The 23,586-nt window shown below is 41.6% G+C and overlaps 1 long non-coding RNA gene across 3 annotated transcripts in view; it reads left to right on the top strand.

The window, feature by feature from the left end:
* Positions 1 to 23,586, top strand: part of LOC147313848 (uncharacterized) — a 124,849-nt gene that overhangs the window by 72,248 nt on the left and 29,015 nt on the right. For all 3 annotated transcript variants that reach the window (XR_015124567.1, XR_015124566.1, XR_015124565.1), the window contains exon 3: positions 15,648 to 15,700. This is a non-coding gene — a long non-coding RNA (uncharacterized LOC147313848). The remainder of the gene's footprint in view (positions 1 to 15,647; positions 15,701 to 23,586) is intronic.

Genomic DNA, 23,586 nt, shown 5'->3' with positions numbered 1-23,586 from the left:
AACGTATCCTCAGCAGCAGAGGGACTCTCGCACTTCCTTTCCTGGGCGTCCTCATGTGAGCCAGTTTCATCGCAGTGCTTGATGCGACTGCACTTGGGGACACATTCAACGTTTTAGCAATTTTCTGACTGACTGACCTTCAGTTCTTAAAGTAATGATGGGCTGTTGTTTCCCTTTATTCAGCTGTTTGCTATAATATGAACTCTAACAGTTGCCAAACGAGGCTGTCAGCTGTGCACCAACCTGATGGTCCCAACACCATTAATACATAACTCCATATATCTTCATACATTTGATGTCTTCAGTTTGTATCTACACTGTAGAAAGTAGTAAATATAAAGAAAACCCCTTAAATGAGAAGTTGTGTCCAAACCTTTGGCTGGTAGTGTACATCACATTGTAAAGCAAACTATTTCTGTCAAGCTTACTTTTTAGTCCTAAGGGAGAAAATATGAGGTTATTGTTGGTTTAAATATTATTTGCTTCTGTTAGAAGGGACAGACTGACAGAGGTGAGGCTGCCATATCGCACCATCGGCCCCTCTGGCCATCACCAGTAGGCGGTAGGTGAAGAGTCTTGACCACGGACACAACGACCGAGAGTGTCCAAGCCGGGGCTCAAACCGGCAACCTTCTGATCACAAAGCGAACTGCCAACTCTTGAGCCACGATCGCCCGAAATAGCAATGATAATAATACTTATGTGATGTAACACAAGCTTATAGGGATCATGTTATATACTTTTCCATAGTATTACATTTGAATTCAACAGTTCAATCTTTCAAATAACGGACAGATATTTGTGAAATCATGATACATTTCTGAATGTATTTTAACATCTAAATATGCACATGTACAAAAAATATATTTAAAAAAACAAGTAAATTGTGTTTTACTATATTTACAGTGATGTTATGTTATTTTACCTTTGACATGTAAAAGCACAGTCTACTTATGTAAATTTAATGATATTCTAGAAAGACAGTACAAAACTGTAAAATATACAGTAAGATACTTTGACATTACTATTTTTTGGAACAGTGTAACATGGGTATATATGACAAAAGTCAAATCTTAATTCTTACTAGGCAGAAGTGTCAAGTGTTAGAGAAGAACAGAGTCGAAATTCTTTGATCAGTTCCAAAGAAATACGATCTCTGTTAATAGAAACTACCCGCACACTATTTCTTTCTTTCTTCTCTTTTTATATTGAAAAAAACAGTTTAAAGTTGTTGGGAAACAATCGCACAAGCAAAAAGATTTTGAATAGATCCTCAGTACAAAAATAAACAAACCTGACATGTTCATGGTCACACTGTTAACATTTTTATCCTGCTCACATTTCTCATACCAATATGTAGAAACCCAAACATTAACACGTGCTGCTGCTCCACCTACATTCTGCACTGTTTGCATCATCCGACTGGAAATCTTGTTCCAACTGCAAAATTAGAATTTCTGACTTTTGACTTATTCGGGAATGCACCGTAGGAATCTCCCCATCAGACGTTTGTGACTACGCACTGAACGTACAAACTCAGAATTAAGCTTTTGAAAAGTCAAATTTCACGTGTGTCAATTCACATGTAGGTAAAAGTTGGAAGTTTTCTTAAATATAAAAACTTCCCAGGATAATCCCAGGATAATCCCAGTATTAACAGTAACTGAGGGGCCCCAGATAGGAACCTTTAAGCTTGACAGAAATACTGATTTATTTTATATTGGGATAAATTTTGGTATGTCCTGCTATGAATAACATTACTGTGATAAGATTCTTTGCCATATTGCCCAGCATCATTTTGAACTTTGACCTACAACAAAGATCCCTCACCAATGGAGCGCATGTGGGTCAACCGTTTGAGTCTTTTTGTTGCTCACACATGCTGTTACAGCCTCTGTGTCACCTGACTTTGGTGTCAGGTGGAGGGAGTATGCTACTCGTACTGATTGTTTGGGACAAAACGTATTTGTTGCTCATGATTAACTCTAGCTTTAGCACACCCACAATAGTCCTGATGGAGACAATTAGCTAAGTGAGTGAGTACTGAGCAGCTTTGTTTGCGTGGTTGTTTAAGAGATAGGTGAAACCAGCTTGAAGCTTACTACACAGCATCCACTTCCTGTGTTGGGAAGTAAACTGACCAACATATTAGCATTCAGTGACCCATGGATGCTGCCTTGATAGTGATCTTGCTTAAATAAGTGTGCTAGCAAACACCTGACCTGTTGGTGGTACTGTGATGTTCAGAAACTTCCAAAGAATTTAGTTTAGTTGGTTCTGAAGTCATTTTAAATGATGGAGCAGCAGTTGCAGTAGCTGTAAAGGCAACAAACCTTTTCACCTACCACATCGTTATCACTGTTTTCACCTCATCCTTTGTAGGTGCTGAATTTGATTTGACCAAGAAGCAGGAGCTGAAAACTGAGGCAAACCTGGAAATGCTAAAACCCGCAGTCTCCATGGACAGTTTCCCCCTTTACACCACCCGTATGACTGATGATGTTTTTTTCCTATTTTGTAGTCATTGATCCAAACAGAAGCTGCAGTCGGGGAAGTTGTATCTCCATAATGTTGGCACATGTAGCTGCTTAGACTTTAGCTCCACTATTTGCACTCAGTGAAGCGACCCTCCCCACCGTGTTTGCTTTTGGTGTGCCGCAGATGATTTTTCATTGAGTTACATTAAAACTAATAGGGCCTGCTGTGTGGTACAGCCAGCCCATAACCTTACTACTAAGTACTGAATAAGAGAGTAACAGAATAGCAGGGTTCACTCACCAAAACTGAAGCAAAGATTCTGGATGTCAGGCTCGGATAACTTGGGTAAGTTAGTTGTTAAAATGCTGCGTCCAAAACCAGTAGGTGATGTCACACTGACATCTTTTAGATACATTACCTTGACCTGAACTGACGGGTTCGAGTGTATGCACCTCCTGCAAGAGCGTGTTGTAAACCAGTGCGTACACAGCAGGCAGTTTTTATCCCACAGCGCACACACGAACACAAAAAAGAAGATGTATGTGCAATGGAGCTCCAGCGAGGCAGCACACAGTCTGAGATGGATGCAACTTTCTGACTTCCAGTCCCCAACGGCCTTCGACCTGCAGCGTTCTGCAATGTCTGGTGTACGTGAAGCGCTCGTGTGTTTTGTGCGTGTGCTCTGTGTGCGTGTGTGTGTGTTGCTGTAATAGAACAAAGGATTCTTTTGTACATCGGGCCCGTGGCTGCAGCGTCTCCTCCAAACACTGTGCTCTGCATGTATTTTCGTGTGTGCTGAACACATGTGTGCCTTTTCTTGCTCAGTGTTTATTAAGCAAAGCCTGAGCTTCACTCCAGTGTTTTTACATCCCCGTGGAGCGCAGCTTTCGCCCCAGGCCTGACTTTGGGCCTCCTGCCTTTCGTCAGACCCGGCTCGCCTTCCTTTCCTCTGGCTACCACCTAGTAGACTTCTGCTAATGCTAATCCTTCTCCTGACAGCTCCTTAGCACAACTGCACTTGTTTTTTTCTTTCTGTTTATACGCCGATATTCAGAGACGCATGAAGAAAGGGTCGCAGGAAGATAAAAATACAGACCGTCTCTCGAACAACAGAAAGAAGCCACCAGTAATTAGATTCCATATTTTGCTTGGACTTGATTTAGCTCCTGGCATCAGTTTAGTTGGATACGATCCAGTTCAAGCAGCAGTGCTGTTGTCATTTTTTCAGTTTTTTATGCCATTGGCATGAAAATCTGCCTACTTCCCGAAATAAGAAAAAACTCTTCTATGTGTGGAGCATCTATGTGCTTGCTTTTTGAAAAACCATGCAAACTCCACCACTGGTGTGAGTTGGTGGTATCGCCAACAAGACTCCCAGTATGTGAAATTGGTATGTTTGGGTTCCTGCGACATCATCATTGTAACTGACCAATCACAGCAGTTTAATCAGGGGTGTTGTAAAATCCTGGTTTCATGTGATGTCACCCTGTGTTTGTGTGTATTAAGCTATGCTAGCTGCTTGGTTAAACTGTACTGCTGTGCCATCTGCCGTGACTCACAGATGTCTCATTTTCACGCTGTTGCAACAGATGAATAAAAATGACTGCACTGCTCGTCCATTATTACATCTCCACACCTTTACTGAGTGCGCATTAGGAATGTGATGCCAAGAAGTGTCACCAGCCACGGGCCCATTCGTCTACTAAAAGAGCTGTCATTAATATTTTACCTGTCCCCTCCCACATACACTGTTTGCTCCGTGGAGGTGACACTGTATTGGAATTTGTCCTCGCTAGAACAGCTGCTGGAACGCTTCCCTGCGTGCCGAACCCGACAGCGACATCTTTTCAGCGTTTCTAAAATACCGACACCTGGAGCTGAAGAGCACATATGCTGAGCTGCACATCCGTACACTCAAAACCACGCACTCGCCTGGAATACGCAGCCTATGTAATTCCATCGTCTGTGCATGCCCATCCCTCTGTGCTGTGTTTGTTTGGGTTGTATCTAGTTCCATTGCCATATGCTATCCGCAGCCATTGGTATCACACTCTGCGGCAGGCCCTCAGTAGCCTGCTGTTCTCAGGGCTCGGCTCCTCTTGTCCAAACAATGACTCCACTGACAAACACAAGCATTAGAGTTCATGATGAAAGTTTCAGAGCAGACACTTGCATATTGTTTTACTGATCCACTTTCCATGCGCTGTGCACCTCCATCACAGTAGCGCCAAGCACAAGGCTTCTTTTGAAATTGGTCTGCAGTTCTGCAAAAAGTGGCAAGCAGGGCAACAAAATGAGACAGTGCTTAAGTGCAATAAAACTCTTTCAAAGTTTGCAGGAAAACTAAAATTGTTGTTCCACTGCATCTTCCTCTAAACAAATTCATCTTCATTAGACCCGTCCACCTCTAATATGTGCCACTAAACGCTCCTAATGCAACATCTGAAAAAAAGCTGAAGCAAACATATCACACAAAGTCTGTTTCCACTTTAAAACAACACAAGTTCTGAATTTGATCAGTGCTGGTGGAATAAGGTCTGCAAACCAAAATATCGGCAGTGGCAGTCAGGAAAAGGTTACAGTTTGGGATGTCACGTGTTGGAAAGCTTGCTGTCACTGTGCTTACTGACAAAACTTAATTATAGCTTGTTTTGCCATCAATGTATTTAAGCGTCATTATTAGATTCCTATTAAATTTATTCTTCCTCGCTGTGGTTGCCATTTTTGCATAAAACACTGTGGGCATATGCATGCATGCACACAGCTTCTTGCCTGCACCTCGACCCTCTTTAAAATGAATTGCACGAATGTATGTCACACCACGCAGGAGTCAAAGTTCAACCCAGTTGTGTAAGTGCTCCTCGCCAACACACTTGCGCCTTGCTTGCACAGCACAATCAATAGAAAAGAATGGATTTCAGCAGCGTGTGCGACTTCCTTGATGGAGTAACTTCAGTCATCCTAGCTTGGCATTCTTCACTTGTGGCTGTAGCTCAGGCGGTAGAGCAGGTCATCTACTGATCAGAAAGTTGGTGGTTCGATTCCTGGCTTCCCCTAGTCTGCATGCCAAATATCCTTAGGCAAGATACTATCCCCAAAGTGCTCTCCGATGCATCCATCAGAGTATGACTGTGTGTCAATGTTACTTAGAAAGCACCTAGAAAAATGTGCTGGTGTGAATGGGTGAATGCACAAGTTGTGTAAAGCGCTTTGAGTGCTCAGAAGAGTAGAAAAGCTCTATATAAGAACCAGTCCATTTACCTGAAGAGTTGTGGAGAAATGTGCTCTTGCACCAAATGGCACATTTCAGCTTTGATAACGACATTAATTGGACGTATGGCAGGATGACATGAACCAGAGTATACTTAGTCATTGCCTAAACGACCTGCAGATATCGAAAATGAAGCCCAAGTTATTCATTCTGCCTACATGTATATGTGCTTACTGGTGCCAGTTTAAGTGACTGATGGAATCACCTGTGCAGGAGGTATATTTCTGTAACATATATGTCATATTCCCAGTATGAAGTTGTTCAAACCACAGTGTATAAACATTTATGCACTGAGTGTGTATTGGACTCTCTTGAGTCAAATGGTGTGTGCTTCAGTAGTGAGGTCATAGAGCTTGTTACCATGATACAGGCTGTCATAGTAATCTGATGTTATTGCCGTCGGTATTACAGGAACTCAGATGTTAGTTAAAATAAATGCATAGTGTCGTCTCTAGTCTCGACGATCACTCTGCATCAATTCTTTTAAACTCTGAAGGATCATAAAGTAACTTTACCTACACGAGTGTTTTCAGCAGCCACCATGCAGTGATGGCAGCATTAGCCAAGTTAGCACTTTACCCTCTGCAGGTGGTTAGGATGACTCCACTAGTGCACACTTGAAGGATTTAAGGCAAATTGTTCAGTTCAGCACAAACACTTTTAAACTCCGTAGCAGGGCGAAGTTAATGGAGCAAACAGCAGCGTAGATCAATCCCGGGGCCATCCTGGGTCTCTAACCAGTGAAAAAGCAATCTGTGGCAAATTCTCATTTTTCTCCGAGGACTACAAGAGTCACAGAAAGGAAGTACGGAATCTGCAGTTTAAATTCCAGAAAACCAAATTTGTATTCCTGATGCGATTTTTGGATCCATTTACTTATTTCTCTTTTTAAATTGCAATTTTAAAAAAGTATTTCGAAGATGTGATTTTTAATTTTGTAGTTGAATTTCTTTTAAATAAAGTTTTTATGAAGTTTTTCAAGTTGAACTGTTTATTTATAGACTAATAGTGTATTGAGTAATAATAAATTACTTTGTTAATGTCTTAATAAGTAGATATCACTAAATAGAATTAATTAATATAATTGTAAAAGAATGTTTTATATTTTATTGCATACTTAATTCTTCATTTATAAAATTCTTTATATGGATGTTTGTGGGTCCGTGTAGACGTATAAAATAAGTGATGCCACTGATTCCTATGAGAAATTAGAGACTAACTGATTTAAACGTCAGTGTTGGCATTTATAACAGCTGATAAATGAAAATTAAGCTGTAAAGAAGAGACTGGAGAAACACCTTCATCAATGTTATTATTATTATTATTATTATTATTATTATTAATGTTGCTTAGTGTGTCGACCAGAGGACACTCTGCAACTGTGATAAACACAACGACCAGCTGATCCAAACAGGGTTGTACAGATTATAAAGTAAAAAAATTATAAAGTAAAAACAAAAGTGAATTAATAACAACACGTACCTGTAGCAAATGTTAGCTAATGTAGGCTAATGATAGCAAATGGGACGTATGTTTATGTGTCGTGTATCTGAAAAAACAAATTTAATATACGAATATTGGACTTTTACATAATGAAAAATCAGTATTGACATCAGTTTTAAACCAGTCAGGCTTTATGTCGAGTGACAGTATACTGAGAATGTTGAAGTAATACAGTAAAGCTAGTAAGTGCACAAGTCCTGTGATGGAGCGGTATCCTGTTCAGGGTAGCCAGCCTCGGGACCAATGACAGCTGGGATAGATTGGAATTTTTTCACTGGTTAAATTATGTTCTGTTAATTTGAATTGTTCTAAGACTCTTCCTGCAGTAAGCTCTCAAACTGCTGGTGATTGTTGTGCCCAAAGGCAGCTTGCTGCCCGCCATTGATTGAACTAGCGAGGATCCTTTGTATGGGGAGGAGAGTGGGCGGAGAGGGGAGCAGTTTTGGAACCATATTGTCCGTATGTGCAGACACGTGAGTACGCTACATGTCTGAGTCGGGTGGCTTTGCGTCGGCCTTGGGTAATTTCAGACGGCGGTACAAACTAAATGAGACGGACGTGTCCCTCCCGTTGACTTATTTATTTTGACTTTCTGAAGATATGATTGGCATTGCTGCTATTTTTGACTCCCATCAAAGGCTTTTTAAAAAATCTTTGGCAACTCTGATTGTCCCGAAGCCAACCTGTAATCATTTAATGCACTGTACTTCTGTAGAGAGAAAGAGACACTCTTTCACGCTGCTGTCCTAGAAATTCTCTTTTAACTGCTGCTGTGTATTCTGTTTGAAGCCTCCGTTTGACAGCTTCATTTGTGAAGCGTCTCAATTAGGCAGAATATTTCTGCCGACATATCTCGACGCCCAGACTGTCTTACTCGAACATGAAAGCCCAGGCTTAAGGAAGTCATCACACACCTCAGCAGACACACACACACACCTCAGCAGACACACACACACACACACACACACACACACACACACACACACACACACACACACACACACACACACACACACACTAAAAATAGAGGCAGCTATCCTACTAACGCTGGTTAATACTCCTCACCCCAGACAGTCAGATTTGCATATCTTTAATGTGCTTTTTTCTCCTCTGCTTTCCTTTTCTAGTTTCTCCTATTTCTCTCTGTCTTATGTGAGTCAGTCTGGCCTTTTATAGGAATTCTCAGGAGGGCTTGCAGTGCATGTTGGGAAGGAGCATTTTGTATCAGAAAAGCAAGAAAAAAGCAGGCTGAAAAGATTTCAACAATTGCGGTAATTAGAGATTTTTGGAAAGCCGAGACACCCCATCGCCACCGACCCCACCTCTTCCTCGCACTTTCACTCAGTCCTTCTCTCTGAGGCCTTTCAGGCCACTGTAATGGTCTCCATCTGGTCTGTGAGGGAGGGGGAAGGAAAGGTATTGAGTCTCCGGGCTGTATAGGACGACCATCTGGGCTGGGCCACTCCCGTGGCTCTGGGACTGCCTCTCAGCTGCACCGACCGACCAGCAGACACTGGTCCCGGCTACATGCCGTAACCCCGGCAGTAACAATGGCAACAATAGGTCCCGGCCCCATTTATTCCATTAAGCCCATGTGAGTCTTCCAATAAATAGTAAGCATTGCAATCTGCTAGTGGGCTGTCACTCTGCTGCCTGCAGTTAGCATATGCTATACTGATGAAAACATGGCAGTGCAGAGCCAGCTGGGATCCTTCCAGTATACAGTGTGTTTAGGTTGCACCAAGAGGTGATTTTAGCGTTCTCCTAGGGGTATACAGGTTGAGGAGTGCAATAAGGTAGCTAGGCACAATATTGTTTATGATTTTAAAAGTAAGCAATAAAATGTTAAAAACAATACGGTGTTTGATGGGAAGCCAATGTAAGTTGGCAAGAAGTGGAGTGATAGAATCAAACCTTCCAGTTCACGTTAAGAGGCGTGCCGCAGCCTTTTGCACGAGCTGCAGTCTATGAAGAAGGACAGATTGGAGGCTGAAGTAACGGGGGTTGCAGTAGTGTAATCTAGGAGTAACAAAGGCATGGATACGTTTTTCAAGATCCTTGCGCGGTATGTAAGGCTTAGCCTTAGAGATTTGACTTAGTTGGTAAAAACTAGATTTTTCTACGGAGGACACTTGTTTATCAAGCTTAAAAGAACTGTCCAGGAAAACACCTAAGTTGCTTACAGTATCAGAGAGGGAATTAGCAAGGGGCAGTGACTTCCCCAACCAGACAGTACAGTCTAGCATTTGGTGGTGTTCACGAGTACTCCACCTGTGACTGGAGCTTATATGCATATCTTTTCCACAAAGTAATTGCAAACTTTAAGTTAATATTTAGCATATTTTAAACCCTGTGATGCATCTGTTTTCCTACACTGTCACTAACACCTTTTCAATATGTGCTGTGCTGTTGTCTTAACATTGCAAGATTCCCTCACCGTTAGCCATCTGACCACTGTTTCATCACATTCAGTTTTTCTCCAGATGCACACAAATGAAATATTGAAATATCTTATAAAATTATAAAGATATCATCATTTTAACATGACTCTTGTTTGTGGTTTGTTTTTTAGTAAGAAATAAAAAAGAACTGCACTGCTTTACCTAAGATGAAACTGCAGTTTGACACAAATACAAACACGTGCCTGATCTATACTGGGATGGGACTTTATTATAATATATGGTAAATGCTTAACCAGACCACTTAAAGGATGTTGAAGCAAACACAAAACAGAATTTAAGACCCTGAACCGCCGTTGTTTATTTATTAAATAACTGTGCAGTCGAAACGTCTTCTAATCTAAACACAGCTTGACTTCCTTAAGAGCCCTCCAACTATAAACAGTCCGTCCTGTTAGAGCTGACTGTATGTAGTATATTTATTCTTCCCAATTTAAATAAAGTTTCCTGCCGACTGGACGGTCATAAGCAAATAATTTCAATGGAAGCTGCGTGTTGGCATGTGGAGCAGCAGGTATCATCGGATTCATTCCTAAACATGCCCTGTTTACATTCTGGAGAGACGGGAGTTATTGGAGTGTGGTCCCGCCCATGAAGGGAAGCGCCAAAACCACAAACTAAGAATCTCTTCCTGTCATTACTTCAATCTCACCTGAAATATATTTCACCATAATAACTAATCAGTGCTTAAATGAAAAAAACCCACTATAAAATACCACCAACAGCACTTACGCTGCACTAAACTAATGTGAAATAGGCTGTCTAAGGGTCTTTGAACCTTCTGGCCTGTGGTTCATCGTTGTGGAAGCTGAAACCAGAATATGTTAAAGACACGGCGTGCAGCGGTTTTTCTATAAGAGGAAAATAACATCAAATTCGTCAGGGAAGCTAAAGACTGCTGAGCAGACAGTATCTACACCCTCAAGTCACTGTGCATGGTTATTGTAGACTAGTAGAACACTTAGACCTCAAAATTCAAAGGAACTTTTTTAAAGGTTGTAGTATTCTTTGGCATCAGGTTTTCAGTCTTACTAATCATTTGTAGAAGTTACATCCAGTGGCTTTAGTAGTAGCTACTAGCTTTCACCACGCACAAGTACTGAAGTAGACATAAAAAAGCTACGTATGTATAATAGGACTGTCACCATTACGTCCACTATCAAAATCATCGACGACTAATTTAATAGTCGACGCGTCGTTTGAAGCTTTGTAAGATCCTAAAAGACGCAGGAATAATAGCAGGATTTAAGAGTGTAATAACGTACTGAAACAGAAGATGGCAGCACTGCATGTACAAGGATGCCAGCTGCCGTTAAACACCAAAGAAGAAGCTGTGTCCGGTATCGAAGCTGTGTCCAAATTCAGAGGCCGCATCCTTTGGAGGCTGCATTTGTAGGCCGATTACGTCACGAGGACTGTCCAATTTCGAAGACTCCTCCAAATGTGGCCCACAAATGCGCCCAGATTTGAAGGATGGGTCGGGTGTATCCTTCGTGGCCCAACCTATCCCAGAATTCATAGCGCTGCCCAGCTCAGTTTCCAACACTGGCGGCAGCTACTTGGTTTTAATATTACTCTTATTAATCTTTCTGGGTAACAAAATAAACTTTTAAGATATTTTCAGGCGAGGGTGTAGCTGTGTGAACTTCAAATATCTGCTCGGATTATTAAGACACCACATATTTGTAAAAGCACGCCGACGTTTTCAGAGACGTCTGTTACCCACCCGCTCGATAGCTAGCCGGGAGGTCAAGGGTCACTAGAGCCGTCGAGAACAGTGAACTCCCGGCTTTTCACAGCAGCAGAAAAAATATGTAAATACAATATGTAAATACACAAAAATGGAACAAATTCAGACCTTTGAATGCAGCAGAAGCCTTTTGACAGTGAAAATGATCAGATTGTGAAATGTGTTAAATATCTACATGCATTCAAATTGCTCGGTGATCATTTTAAGGTCAGTTTCTCTATAAATAAGTGGTTTAGGGAAAATTAAGGAATGGGTAGTTAATCATGAAAAAATTCCCCATGGTATATAAAAATGGAGTGTGCGTCATGATATGCTGATTTACTTCAGCTGTTCACTCTGTCCAGTAGTACGTCAGTACTGTCAGTAGTACTGTGATGCTGGCTGTTAAGCAGAAGCAGAGACAGAAGATAAGTGTTGCACCATAACAAACTCATATTTTTGCTGAAAGCTGAAATGTTTGACATTGTCGCAGTAAGCCTTACTGGTTCTTGTTTCACTCGAGCCGAGGCAATTGATACATGGCATTCAAAGCCCTGAAACCTATATTTTCCCTCCAATCTGTCTCCGATTTGTTATTTCAGACTGCAGCTCAAGGCCGACTGAGCACATTAAGTGCGAGCCCTGGCAGCTGAGTGATCGTGTAGCTTCCTTTAGCCTCTTCTAACAGGCTGATTTTGTGCAGGATCTTTAATGGAAATCAGGAGCATGGAGTTTGTTTGCTGCTGTGATAAAGTTGGGTGGGGAAAAGGGTGGATTGGGTGGTAGAAGATGCTTCCATGTAAAAATACCATTAGTATCCATTGTAGCAGCAGTAAATAGGGTATTCCACATGTCCTTCTTTCCAGGAACGGGTTCAAGCTTCTCTGATGCTAAGGTGCATTGAAAAGTGGCTTACAGCTGTGCAGCAACTGAGGACAGTTGGCAGAGCTTTGCATTGGGCAGTTCAGTGGCTAGAAGGGTATGAAGTCATGTGGAATGGCTAAGCATCAGAGACCATGTCGCTGATCAAAAACTTCACCTTTACATGTAGATACAGTATCCTGATGATTTTGACTTTTATTTTGACTCTTTTGTATATTTTATCAGCCAGCCTGCTCTGTCGCACATCATCAGAGGTTTGGTTGGATTGAACTCCCACCTGTACACAGAAATATCTAAAGGTATATTGGCACACCGACTGCTGCGTTGCATCGATATAAAACATACCTGACACGAGATATACTTTTGTGTGAGCTGAATACTCACATACGAGCAATAACCTCTGTGCGAATCAGTGGCCTCCACCCAGTTTGTCATCGATTCCCCTCGTCTGCAGTCTGTCTTTGCCTTTGGCCTCTGTCTGCGGTCTGCCTGTCTGTCACCCCTGACTTTCCCTTTCTGTCTCCCAACAGTCATCCAAGCTATACAGCAGCTCAGCCAGTGGAAGAACGCTGGGCGTGTTGCCAGCTATCCAGGGCGCCAGTTGGGCAGTCCATCAGTAGCATTAAAGACATGTTATCCACCCGAGTGTATCCGTCTGGCTTAGAGCCCTTATCCCCCTGTCCGAGTGCCCCCCAGCCCCATACTTCCTCTGTAGTCACCGAGGGGCCCTGCGTAAAGTGCAAAGTACCCTTCTTGCTTTATCAGCATGGTACCCAGGCATTCGGCTTGCTGCTTTGGGTCTCTTAAAACACGTACACAAATAAATGAGGAGGCTGCTGGAAATAACTACTTTCTCATCTCCAGCCAAGCTGCCCTGCTGGTCAGGTCATTGTCTTTAAAGGGAAAGGGGAACAGAGAAAGCATGCCACTGCTGACCTCCACTCGATGCTTTCTTAAAGAATGCAAAGTCAGCAAAGTTCATTTAGCTCTCTTGAAATATAAAATAGACGAGTGGTTCTACAGGGGCTTAAAAGGACTGTTTGTTTCCTGTTATACTTGGTTCAATAATGGACTGAGCATTATTTTTAGCTGTGATGGGAAAAAAAAAGACTGTTTCTGTTTTGATCCTGAATATACAGGATTTGTACTGCGTCTTGTCCTCATTCTATCTGCTTTAATATGTATAATGGCCACTGCTTTGTGGCACTCTTATTATTAGTGCTGTCACTTCAAGGGGCAGCTCCGAAGCAAGTTTAGCAACGTTAGGTGAGAAAAAACTTCATTTCTGGCCTTTAACCCAAATCAAAGAGTGGCGTGACATTCAAACTAAACGTTGTCTAATGGGGGAAAAGGAGAGCTGGTGTTCGCAGCAAAGTTCTCTGTTGCCTCACCGAGGCACCGAGTAGTTTTTATCATTCATGTCAGGAAAAGGCCAGCCAACTTTCACAGAGAATCAAATGGAAAAACACAGTATGTGGACATCATTGTCACAGCGAGTGTGCAAAATATAACCCAAAGATTTCTCTTACACACTTTTCTGTAGTTGTGCCAAGAATCCAAGGCAAGCAAACATCCTGGAAACCCTCGACAGTAGCCTCAGAGCAAGGCTTGCTGCAAACAAGTTCTGGATGTAGAGCGGTCACTCGCCAATGCTAATTTACACAATGCAACTGAAAACAGAAACTCTAATGCGACCCAAAAAGACCCGAGAAAACATGTCTGTAAAGTCCAAAACCACTGATGGATGGGCAGCTGTCAGCAATATTGGTTTTCACTTCCCTGATGTAATCGTTTGTTCATGAAAGTTTCATGTTCGTGAACGTTAAACAGACCCGGTGGAAAGATTTATTTTCATGCCATTATAGTTTGAAGTAGCCTCTATTGGTCGACAAGGAAAGTGTTGCTGCAGCCATCAAGGGAAACACTAATGGATGGATGTGCAACTAATGTATGCGGAGGAAAACCCAGAAGAATAAATGCTTTCTGTGCGGATGTTCACGGGCACTCTGCCAAAGCCGCCCAAAGCCAGGTCATAGTGCTGACGTAAATAAATTTGCCCGAACAAGCTGAAACAGTATGCAGACCCAGGCAGCAGGCATTGCGTTTGACATTGCCCGTTGATGTTTTTCTTGTTAGTTGAGTCGTAGGTCTCAGTGACTTTGGCCTACAGACCAGTGGTTTAACCCCTGGCAACCAACAGAAATGTCTTTTTCCCAACTGGCTGGTGAAGGCTGCTGGGCCAAGTAGGTTGCAAAGACCTCCTTTTGATTGCTTTGGTCATTAGCAGATTATAGGTGTTTCCTATAGTTTGCGTGGAAATTGCCAAATTATCTGCTTTGTAAAAGTGGCACCTTTAGAAACAAGCTGGTTTTAGCACACGGCACAACTTTTACTTTAAAGGTGAAGTCAGTTTCTGGTTTGCGTTGCACTCTACAATATCACAGTTTCTTAGCAAGCAGCTTACAAGTGTTTGCAGACCGCTCACCGTCTTTCAAGTCTGTGGACAATTGCTGCAATCTGCCAGCAACCAAAGGAAGTGCATGGAGTTTTTGTTTCAGCACTCTGTAATCAGTGGTTACCAGTCTGTGTTACAGGGGCTTAGCAACAGGTTAGGAAATACTCGTTTTTCCCTAGTATCTGATGGCAACCCATCTCTACGCCTGTGTGACCGAGACGTTAATGCTTTCAGTAGACGACTGGGAACTCAACTTATTTGTAGAACACTGGAAAGCTCATTTTAATTGCACACACGGTTAGTACACCGCTTACCCAGCTTCTCTAATTTGTGAATAAAAGCTCGGCCGTACATTATCGACCTCTCTCATTCTCCCCATAATAAATCTGAAATGCAGTCTTCATCATACACTTGACTGTGTGGCCTGCAGCAGCTGTAGAAAGAAGAGCAGAGTCTGTTTGCAGCTTTATTGAGGAATTTCTCAAGGTGTCATTAAGGGAGGCGGCTGAATGAACTCTGATGAAAGGCTGACTCGGAGTCTTTTGAACCTGTCGAGAATTGATCGAGGCATCGGTGAGCTAAGTGAATGTTGTGCTGGAGCTCACTACACCAATTGAAGGTCAAGTGCTTCCAAAACATCAGAAAGGAATTTTAATCAAAGGATCTCCTTTGGCTTTCACACGCATCTGAAATGATGTTCTACTTCTTACGTTTGTCTTTGTCATTAAGAAAATCTCAGGTTTTCCTTTATTATGGATATGAGTTGGTACAGTTAGTTTCTAACATTAGAATGAATTGGGATGTGAAAGATGGCAGTGGGAGAAAATGACATTTTTTGTGCTCAGCTTCTGCCATTGTTTCTGTTCACAGGAGTGTCCGTGGAAGAACTCGCTCCTGAAGGCCTGTGAGAGGACACACAAAAGGTCAGCCAGTCACATTCACTGTACTGAATGGCTGCAAATCTGTTTGGCTTTTTATCTCAGTCTCCTTTCTCTTTTGACGTGACACTTGTGGCGTTCCCGACAGCTCGCACGTGATCCACAGATTTGTAGGCATTCAATCCTGGAAGTGCAGTATTCATAGATTTTGAATACAGGTTCATGCAAACGTGAAAATCAATGGTTTTCTCACTTCGGCTAAACTGCCCACATTTCTTTTCAGCTCTTTGCAGTTAGAGGACGGTGTATACAGAGTTAAATCTGTCTTTTCTTTGCTCTGACTCATTCTACATGAAAAACACGCACAATAAAGGGCTAATTTTAAGCATAGACATTCGGTTGTCCTACCCAGAATACGTCTCAACCAACACCTGGTAACACTTGACAAAAATTGGGGAAACGAGCAGAGTTTGTGCTTTCCTCTGAATCACACAGAATAACAGGGTGCAATGAAAAGAAAAAGCGTAGTCGCTGGGACGTTTTTATCTGTTATTGCTTTACTCATTACCAAATTTACCTTGTAAATTATTTTTTTAAATGGAGTCCAGATTTTACAGCAAAGCAACATCAAACTGGAATTCACTCAGCTAATATTACTAATATTACAGATTTGTAAATTACACCACGAGAAGGTCCGAGCTCTTTTGTATTTGTTCATCTTGTTTTCACAAAAGAGCCACTGAGAAAATCAACCAGTCCAGCTCTGCAATGCAAAGGCTTACCTTTAGTTATTTTCTTAACGTTGTCGGAGTCGCAACCTTCAGAAGCGTTTTGCATTTTGTTCTTTGCAGAGAATTCAGAGTTTTGTAGACTTACGAAATTGTAACTGATGAGCCGAGATGTTTGAAAAAATGGCATCTTTATTTGCAATTGGTGTGAAATATTCCAAACTTTTTATTTAATCTGCCCTCAAGAAGCAGAGAAAGTCCATGATACTGCTGGGAAGCATTCATGTAACAAAGTGTTTTGCAGGTTACCTCTGTGGTGGCCATTGCAGCTCTTTTATAGGCCAGTCTGTATTGAGAAGGCGTGGTCTTCAGAGTATTTAAAGGGAGCAGGAAATGGATTGGGGGCCATTTTGAGAAGTTGCTGTCTGTATGTGCACGATGTTGGCAAGAGACAGTAAACCAATTACTTCAGTTAAGATAGAGTGAAGTCTGATGTTTCCCTTACCGCGCCTCTCTGCGTAACAGATACAAACAAAGTGTACCAATTCCCTGTGACCTGGTGTGTCCAAAGGTGCTATACTGCACAACGTTTTACCTCAACAAATAGGATTCATGGAGAGAACGCAAAGAAGTGTTCATGTGTGATGAAGGGCACTAACAGAACATACAGCCGTAATCTTCAAAAACAAAAAGGGTTTTTTTTATACCCCCAAAAAGACAAAATTATTACAAAAATGACAAAAACAAGCTGTTTTAAGAACCAGGTGAGCCCATAAAAGAGGTCAACTTAACAAAACACAACTCAGCGAACTGACCTGCAAGCGAATGAACCATGTGTACACCAAAGGTGAAAACCACAGAGATGATAGCGAACCATAATTTGAGAAGAACCCCGTTCCCCCCTGCGTGGTCACAGCAGATGGTTCAGTCCATTTTATTGGCCTCTGCATTTATCCTCAGCCTCCGCTTTCACCCGAACCAGAAAGGACTGGAGCGGCAGCCAGCTAACTCAGAAAGAATAATTAATATATCATATCCCCATGTCACTATAGCACACAATACAAAACAGACTCTATGCCATCATTTGGGCTGAAGCTTACTGCTGTCATGTGTTACAAACCAACTCAAATGTTTGAATTGGTTAACTTATAATCACTGAAGCTTCACAGCACAAAGTAAAAGTAAGACAGAAAGGTAAACATGTGACCCAAATGTTTTAGTTGTGTGATTTTAATATTATTGGCAATTAATAATGTTATAAATCATTTTAAATAAAAATATTATTTTTCTTAAGAACTTTATTTTAAAGAAATCATAACTCACTGTTGTTTTGCTTCTGTAGCCTAACTAGACCTGCTGTTGATTATTGCAGACTCATGTTAACAGTTTTTAACTGTGAAACAGATGGTTGTTTTCTGTTTTAAACGTTGGCTGGTAGAAGTGAAACAGTGAATCTAAATTTCAGAAAAATATCTGATTTATTTTGAGCAGCTTAGAAAAACGATGACAAAAAGTAAAATAAAAAGCCCGATGATTGGTCAAATGAACGCGGATGACAGAGTCTTTGCTGATTCTGATTCTGATATCAGGTCATGCAGACTAGTTTAAATCTAGATAGGCGGGATTTTCTTTTTATTACATAAATGTTACTATTTATTGTGTAAAATATATATTTTCCTTCATTTTTTGTCAGTACCTAATAGAATGCAGTACATTACTACTGCTGGAAGGTGGCAGTCATGCACCTGAAACCTGTTTGCTGACCACCTTTAACAAACAAAAATAGATGAGGGCACCACGAACTACCAGGTGTCAGACCGGGATTATATGTTACCATATAAACAGCTAATAAAAGCTTTTGTATGGAAGTTCTTAGCATAATTAACGAAAATGAATCTAATGTCTACTGTGCCGGTAAAGCTAGCATCTCAGAGGTCTATCACACCTGTGTGGACTCATAGTAGCAGTTAAATAATTAAATAATCTGATTTTTAATTTTTTTTCTGTGCCTAAAAGTCTTGTAAACACATTGGTGGCAGAAAATACAGGAATAATTTGAAAAAGCCAAAAACTATTTTTATTTCCAGCTACATGCTGTCCGGCTGGTGAAGACGTAAACCTGACAACATTGTGTCCCCTACATAGTGTTTCTTACATAGACCCTTTTCTATCAGAGATGTGTTCGGCAACATTACTCCTTCATCCTGTCTATTTAAATACCCTCCAAGTGATACAGCTTTTGCTGCAGCAGATTCACAGGAAGTAATCGCTGGCTTACAGTTAGACATCTTGAAGTTTGCCTGTCTTACTAATACATTTTGAAACCTTGTTGTGTAGTGTTAAATTCCGGTTCTTTTGGATTCTTTAGGGCCAAGAAAGACACGGCTCAAAAGTGGTCTTTTTACTTTAAAAAATGATCTTTATTTTACGTCTACGTCACACCACACTTTAAGTTTCGATCAAACAGCCTAGTTGGTTTCACTTTCTAGCTGCAAAAGCATGCAGTTTCCCATCAGCACTTTTTGGCACAGAGTGTACTCAGAGTTAGGCCTTTCTTATATAAAGCAATGTGATCAGCATATTAACATTTAAGATGATAAATTTAAACCTCAACAGGAGTTAGTCAGTCATTGCCCGTACCATCAGCATGATTCACTGCATCATTGATTTTTCAGCTGCATCATTACAAGCAGATACAACCTCAGCATCAGTGCCAGTGGTGAGGCCTACAGACTCTGTAATATCAACATTTGGCTGTAAGTTTGGTTAAAGCTGTCCGAGGGAAGTTCAACTTAATCTGGTTGTACAGTAAGGTAAAGTCAGTACTTTCAGTCCCGCAGCACAAGTTCTTTGTGACCTATGTACATATGCTAATGCCCAGATATTAGGCTTCAAACTTCTGTTGGTCAGTATTATTGTAGAACAAAACCAGCATGATTGTTGTGAGGGCTTAGAATAGAATAGAATAGAATAGAATAGAATAGCCCTTTATTGTCATTGTCCATATACAATTGTCAGCGTTCCACACCAACTGTGTGAATAAAATATAAATAGTGGACAGCAGGAATGAAAAGTAAACAGGAGAAATATACAAAAGAAGAGAACGGCACGCATTCGAGAACAGGCTGCAAAGAAAAGCCTTGGTCTGAGTCCGTGTGTGAGCTGAGTGATGAGGGTTACTTAGACCGCAGCTCAGCTTGGTGGGGTGGGTGGGGTTTGGGGGGATAGTGTTTGTCCACAGTCCGAATGACCCGGGGAAGAGGCTGTTAGTGAGTCTGGAGGTGTGGAACCTGACTGAGGGCAGCGGGTCAAACAGTTGGTGGGTGGGGTGCGAGGGGTATCCTGTGATGGCCTTGGTTTTTCTGAGACAGGAGATGGCAGCCATTGTTTTTTGGGCGGTGTTAATTACCCTCTGCCCTGTTCTCAGTAGTGGCCACAGCAGGAGGAGAGCACGCTCTCCCCTGAGGAGCAGTAGAAGGTCAGCAGGAGCTTCTAGTCCAAGTTATTCCTCCTCAGGACACGGAGGAGGTGCAGCCGCTCTTACCAGGCTGTTGGTGTGGTGGGTCCAGGTATAATCGGCCATTCATCCAGATTGCACCACCAGATTGCACCCGAGACAAGTCCTCTACCTCCACCCGATACGCAGCAGATGCAGTCACCATCCTAGGCCATACTGGGCCAATATGGTTTGTGAGTGAAGATGGTGTTGGTATGGACTTTATGTGCTGTTGTGCTGTCGCCCTCCGACCTGATGTGCTGTGTTTATGCTCGGAAACTCTGTACTGAAACCTCTTTTGCGCGACTGGGTCGTAGCTGGAAATCCAGCTCTCGCCACAGGTGATTAACCCCAACATCAAAGTCGGTTCAGTTCTCGGAGAAGTTGATTATTGTTACCCTCAAATTTGGATCCTAACATCGCACAAGATAGGGAAGTGGTCAGAACAGCAGACTAATAGCAGCCACAGGTCTAATGTGCACAAGATGATCTCCTGAAGCTGGCATGGTTTTATTATATTGGGGGAGTCACAGAACTATGCTATCATGCCTCACATGAGGTCAGAAAATTGCAGGTCAAGGTTTAGAGCGTTTTACTAGACAAATTAAAGCATCATCAATAATTTCAGAATGGTCCTTATTAGCCATGAACCTTAAAAAAAAAAGGTTTAAAACACCACAAAATTCTTTACAAATTGATTGGATGTTTTGGGTCAGCGTCAAATAATTGGCCGTCTGTTTTCCCCCTCGTTTCCTCTTGTTTTTAGACGCCACCTGTTTGGTGCAGTGACAGCCTCCCAGCACATCCTTTGGCCCTCTGCACTGAGCTACTGGCAAGGCTTTAGTGAGAGCCTTCCACTAAGCCATTACTTTATCACAGTGTGATTAAAGCAGATCTGATTTGCATACACCGAAGGAGGCACTTCACAGACTTTGCCCATTATGAAGCAATTGATGAATAATGATCCATCATGAATGGTGAAACTGTCATTTAACAACTTTGAGGTGACGTCTTTACAAATGCCTACTTTCAGTGCCGAGTCAGGAAGTGCCACATCGTCAATATAGAATTTAAGGTTTAATTAGAGGGTGTATATAGTGTTGACCTGAAACATGAATGCAGGAATATCATAATTCTCATGGCTAGCAGGGCTCAGCTACTCTGGTATTACTTGGAAATCTGAATGCAGAAACGTTCCTTTCACCCTTGCAGTATGACATCAATAAACACTGTCCATGATAATCAACTCTTATTGATTATAGCATCTTATGTAAGATATGCTCCTCACTGGCTAACTGAGGAAAACTGGACTTAAGACGATATTAATACAAAGTATGTTTTAGTCTCTGAGATGTCATCCAATGAGAGAGCAGTATCCCCACAGTAAGATCCACACTTGACTCCTTCCATGCACGGGTGGAAATCCTTCTCTTTAGGCTTAATGAGACTTAACTAACATCACTGTAAAAAACAAAAATGCAATATAAAAGTATTGTATTTTATCCTGTCTCAGAGTGACGCTGAAAAACTAGTTCATGCATTTATTACTTCCAGGCTGGACGACTGTAATTCATTATTATCAGGATGTCCTAAAAACTCCCTGAAAAGCCTTCAGCTAATCCAAAATGCTGCAGCAAGAGTGCTGACAGGGAAGAGAGAGCAGATTTCTCCTGTTTTGGCTTCCCTTCATTGGTCTTAAATAATCAGGCCCCATCTTATCTTAATGACCTTGTAGTACCATATCACCCTATTAGAGCACTTCGCTCTCGCTCTGCAGGCCTACTTGTTGTTCCTAGAGTATTTAAAAGTAGAATGGGAGGCAGAGCCTTCAGTTTTCAGGCCCCTCTTCTGTGGAACCAGCTTCCAGTTTGGATTCAGGAGACAGACACTATCTCTACTTTCAAGATTAGGCTTCAAACTTTCCTTTTTGCTAAAGCATATAGTTAGGGCTGGACCAGGTGACCCTGAATCCTCCCTTAGTTATGCTGCAATAGACGTAGGCTGCCGGGGATTCCCATGATGCATTGAGTTTTTCCTTTCCAGTCACCTTTCTCACTCACTATGTGTTAACAGACCTCTCTGCATTGAATCATATCTGTTATTAACCTCTGTCTCTCTTTCACAGCATGTCTTTTATCCCAACCAATCACAGCAGATGGCCCCGCCCCTCCCTGAGCCTGGTTCTGCTGGAGGTTTCTTCCTGTTAAAAGGGAGTTTTTCCTTCCCACTGTCACCAAAGTGCTGCTCATAGGGGGTCATATGATTGTTGGGTTTTTCTCTGTATCTATGAAGCGCCTTGAGGCAACTTTTGTTGTGATTTGGTGCTATATAAATAACATTGAATTGAATTGAATTCAGGGGTATCATTCCCTTTATCCTCATCTTTCCAAGACTTTGGCTGATGAGTTTCTATTCCTTTGCCCAAAGTTGACTTTTATTTTTAGAATAATCTATTTTTTAATTTATTTATTTACAAATATACTAACCAACAGCATCAGGATCATTCACACATGACTCAAATGTTGCTGAATTGTATTGTAACAGTAGTCCTGCCGGGGTCTGGGATCGATGATCCTTTGACAAGGACCAGCTTGGCTGTTTGATTAGGTTGGAAAAAGTCAGTGCTACTGTTTTGTTGCTCTGAAGAGGGACAAATACAAACTAGCAATAATGTGACAGTTTGGAAAAAAAGAATCTGCTTTTAACCCGAAAGGTTTTGTTAGATTGTAGTAGGTTTCAGTTCAGAGGTATTTTGGTGGCATTCAAGTGAACGTGGTCAGGTTAAACAGAGATTACGAAAATGAGGAAGTTACTAACATCATCAGAGGATGTGTGGATAGACAACCTCATCTTGGTTCCTCCAGCTTTTGCGTAGGCAAGGCAAGGCAAGGCAAGGCAAGTTTATTTGTATAGCACAATTCAACAACAAGGTGATTCAAAGTGCTTTACAGAGACATTAGAAACAAGAACAAATAAAAAGCATGATTTAAAATTGATTAAAACAAGCAAATAAACTAACTAACTAATTAACAAACAAACAAACAAACAAACAAACAAACAAACAAACAACAGTATATAAAATCAAAACAGATAAAATCAGAACAGTAGATAAAATCAGTAGTTAAATGTAAGTTTTGAAATTTAAGCTTAAAGTGTGGATTTGGTGCTTTATTCAAATGCAGCTGAGAACAGGTGAGTCTTCAACCTGGATTTAAATAAACTGAGTGTTTCAGCTGATCTGAGGCTTTCTGGGAGTTTGTTCCAGATATAAGGAGCATAAAAGCTGAATGCAGCTTCTCCGTGTCTGGTTCTGACTCTGGGAACTGATAAAAGACCGGATCCAGATGACCTGAGGGATCTGGATGGTTCATACTGGGTCAGGAGGTCACTGATGTATTTTGGTCCTAAACCATTCAGAGCTTTATAGGCCAGCATCAGAACTTTAAAGTCTATCCTCTGACGGACAGGCAGCCAGTGTAAGGACCTCAGAGCTGGACTGATGTGGTCCACTTTTTTGGTCTTAGTGAGGACTCGAGCAGCAGAGTTCTGAATGAGCTGTAGTTGTCTGACTGATTTTTTAGGTAGACCTGTAAAGATGCTGTTACAGTAATCAAGCCTACTAAAGATGAATGCATGGACTAGTTTTTCCAGGTCCTGTTGAGACATCAGATCTTTTATCCTTGAAATATTCTTGAGGTGATAGTAAG

This window comes from Aulonocara sp. 'chitande type north' Nkhata Bay, linkage group LG14, assembly GCF_057382095.1.
Source record: "Aulonocara sp. 'chitande type north' Nkhata Bay isolate Kocher_YH1m ecotype deep benthic linkage group LG14, A_spYH_male_GT1.1, whole genome shotgun sequence".
Taxonomy (NCBI): Eukaryota; Metazoa; Chordata; class Actinopteri; order Cichliformes; family Cichlidae; genus Aulonocara; species Aulonocara sp. 'chitande type north' Nkhata Bay.
The sequence above is the reverse complement of the archived record's forward strand: the minus strand, read 5'-3'. Positions and strand labels throughout refer to the sequence as shown.